Source organism: Neofelis nebulosa, chromosome 14 (assembly GCF_028018385.1).
Source record: "Neofelis nebulosa isolate mNeoNeb1 chromosome 14, mNeoNeb1.pri, whole genome shotgun sequence".
Classification (NCBI taxonomy): Eukaryota; Metazoa; Chordata; class Mammalia; order Carnivora; family Felidae; genus Neofelis; species Neofelis nebulosa.
The window spans coordinates 6,020,158-6,023,677 of record NC_080795.1 but is presented as its reverse complement, the minus strand read 5'-3'; the positions used below and the strand labels follow the sequence as shown (position 1 = coordinate 6,023,677).

The window sequence follows — 3,520 nt, the reverse complement described above, 5'->3', positions numbered from 1 at the left end:
TTAAAGTTTACTGAGACACCGATGTTACCTTTCCTGCTCAAGAGTCCTTTCTGAGCTAGCACCTTCCTTCTTTTTCAGAGCCCAGAAACAACGAATTCATTTCTACCCCCCTCACTTTAACTCCTATTCATAGAGTGACTGCTATGTGCAGCAGATACTATTATAGGTCTTGGGGGTACCAGTGTGAGTAACGTAGTGCCCCCTCCCCGTCAACAAGAAATTAAGAATTTGATGGTGGAGACTGATATGTAGTTAATGCAGTAGGATTAGCATAGGGGCACCTTGCATGGACCCAGTAGGATTAGCATAGGGGCACCTCTCGTGGACCTGAAGCCCCGGGGGGCTCTGGGCCACTGATAATTCCTTGAAACTGAAACCTTAAAAAGGGCGGGGCCAAGGTGAGCCCAGAGACATAGGTAGACAGGTGGAGACGACAAGAGCAATTCCTTATTGGTTGGTTGCTTCCACGTCAAGCTTGGATGTGGACTTTACCTTCCAGGCAATGGCTAGCCACCGAAAGCTTTCAAGCAGAGGTGTAACAGTCCTCAAATTTTGCACTTGAAAGATCCTTCTGGAAGAAGTTGGGAAGATGGGTTGGGAGGAACGGAGGATGGGGAGCCCAGTAGGGAAGGGCCTGGCAGACCAGGCGAGAGACAGTGAGGCTCTGGGGGAAGGCAGTGTTGGGGAGGCAGTACGGAAGAGGGCTTGAGTCAAGAGTCACAAGCAGGGCAAGTGCGGTGGGCACCTGGTGGGGAGTGTGGATCTGCGTGAGGAATGCCCCGGGAACCTTGCCACTGGAAACATGAGGTGGGACTTGAGAAGGGGTGGGGGAGGGAGATATAGTCTGAGGGAGCCACTATGGGGATGGAGTGGGTGCTTAACCTATGGATGTGGGTAGGCTCTCCCTGGAAGAGAGTTGAGAGCAAGGAAGAGGAGAAGTAATTAACCTGGGGATAAGGAGGGACTGAGCAATGCTGAGAGCTGTGGAAACAGGAAGAGAAAAGAGATGTTGCCTGAAATGACACTAGGTAGTGAGCTTCCTGTACATTACCTTGTTTATTTCTTGCAATTTCCCTGTGAAATGGGAATGTCCCCAGTCAACGGAGGGGAAGAGGTGGACGGTCTCTGGGGTGACCGCCACGAACACCTTGCAAGTCGATTCCGCTCTTCATGGGAAGGGCGGGATCGGGTTCTTCTCCCTCCAGGGGGGCTCCTCCCAGGCACTTGACTATCAGCATGCAGTGGGCATGGCGTTGGGAGGCTCCGGAGATCAGGTCATAAGAGGCCATGCAGCATCTGCTTGAGTTTCCAGGAATGTTCCCTCTCAGAATGGAGCCCTCAGCGTGTGGAGAAATCCCGTGGAGATCCACACAGAGATGCTCCCGTGACGGCCCAGTGAGCTCTCAGGCCAGAACCAACGTCACTGCCAGCCACGAGTGTCGCATCTGGGCCCGTGTGCTTTTGCTCCTGTGCCGAGCTGCCTCACCCATGCCGCGGGGCTGCAAATGCACTGCTTGCTGCAAGCAGGGTCGCCTCCCTACAAAAATTGTGACCACGCACGTAGCCTGTTTGTCATGCACAAATATTTTCCCCAATGTTCAGAAGAAAAATTATCCCACGGACAGACTCTAAAAGACTGAAAAAAACCCATTAGGATTTATTCCTCCCCCCACAGCAGGGGTGAGTTCGGAAACAAAAGAGCCCTTAAGATCCCTGTGACATTCCAGGGTGTTTCTGAGCAGTGGATTGGTCCCCTCAGGCCGCTGTAAAGACGCGGACAGATTGCGGGGCTTAGACAACAGACACTTATTATCTCACAGTCCTGGAGGCCAGGAGTCTGAGATCGAGGTTGGTTCTTTCTCGGGTTGTGAGGGAAAATCTGTGCTCTGCCTCTTGCCTAGTTTCTAGCGGTTTCTGGTCACCCTGGGTGTTCCTTATCTTGTAGATGTACCACCCTGATCTCTGCCTTCACCTTCACACGGTATTCTCCCTGTGTGTGTGTCTGTGTTCACGCGCTCCCCTTTTATGAGGACACCAGTGACTGGATTAGGCCCCATCTCGATGAACTTGTCTTAGCTAATTCCACCTGCAACAGCCGTTGTTTCCAAGTGAGGTCACGTTCCGCCGGACTGGGGCTAAGATGTTGACACATGCATTTTGGGGAGACACAATGCAGCCCACGACAAACAGCAGGGACCAAGCGTGCCTTGCATGTCACCGAGAGACAGGAGCTCAGTACTGTGCACAGAGAAGGGAGGGAGACGCTGCAGGCAAAGACGCCAGCAGGGGGAATTCATCTGGGCGAACAGATGACATTTCAAATGAGCAAATCACCTGTGCCAGAGCCAGGAGCAGCAGGGCCTGGGGGTGGAAAGCGGGACGTGCTGTGGGGCCCAAGGCTGGCGCTGGCATCCGGAGGGCTGGGTGGCCGCGTCTTACCCAGAGGTGGGGGGTTTGGATGCGAATGTCAGCCAAAGAATCTCTAGCATTTGCACGCAGTTTTTTTTTTTTTCTTTCCTTTTTAAAGATCGCGTCTTTTTGGGTTGTCAAAAAGCTGTCACCTACGTGCATCTGCACTCGATCCTTAAGAACACCTAGGCGTGGTTTCTCTTGCAGTTCGCGGGGCTGATTTTGACGCCTGCTGTGAGGTCGAACCGGGCCTGAAGACCAGGCCTCTGAGTGGGGCCGGCTTAGAGGCGTCAGGGTGACCCTCCCACTACACCAGCGTTGCTCTGCGCGTCACAGTCCTTCCTGCTTGTGGGTGCCTGCCGAACAGGGGCGTAGGTCACCACCCCGGCCCGCGGCTCACACAGGTAGGTGTGTGGCTGTGCAGCGATGCCACCCTGATGGTCCCTCCCCTTGGGCGTCCTCCCCTATGTGCTCCGCGTCACGGCGCCCACCTGCTCTACACCCACACTTCCCTCTCGTGATCCCCTGCCTGCGGCTCGCAACTCCAAGCGGGTTTCTGCAGCTCCTTGTGAATGCTGCGTCCCATTTGCCCGGAAGAAGCCGAGCTCGTTCAGGTCAGTGCTGTGATCTCCAGGCGCAGCCTGGGCCCCGACACACAGTGGGGCTACTTGCAGAACGGACGAACCCGGACTCCCCTCCGAGCGCTCTGCCGAACGGCCTCCCGGTGCTGCCGCGGGTGAAGGGACCACAGCCCGGGCTGCTGCGTGGCTGCGTAGACCCGATTCCACTCCCATCCCATCGTGGGCTGTGCCGGCTGCCTTCTTGCCTCTTCCCCTGCACGTTGCTGTTTATGTCAACAAGGAAGGATGTCAGAATGTTGCGTGCTGGCCCTTTAGCCTGAACACAGGAGCCGAGCATGATTTTCAGATGCAAGTAGAGAAGTCCCTAAATGTTTCTCTCTAACGACAACCCCGGCCCAGTGGTCCAGACGTGCCGAGGCCCTGTGACGTTGCCAACGGCAAAGCCGATCCAGGCCCAGGGTTTTCTGCTGCTGACTCCAGAGTCTTTCAGGTTTCCATGGAAACAGATGCCGGCTTGACAAAACACATGG

At 55.1% G+C, this 3,520-nt stretch overlaps 1 long non-coding RNA gene across 1 annotated transcript; it reads right to left on the bottom strand.

Annotated features, from left to right (window-relative positions):
- Nucleotides 1–1,029: 1,029 nt before the first annotated feature.
- On the bottom strand, nucleotides 1,030–2,989 carry LOC131494848 (uncharacterized). Its single transcript, XR_009253610.1, has 2 exons — nucleotides 2,901–2,989; nucleotides 1,030–2,765 (listed from the first exon to the last, which is right to left on the bottom strand). It is a non-coding gene; the product is annotated as an uncharacterized LOC131494848 (long non-coding RNA).
- Nucleotides 2,990–3,520: the final 531 nt, after the last annotated feature.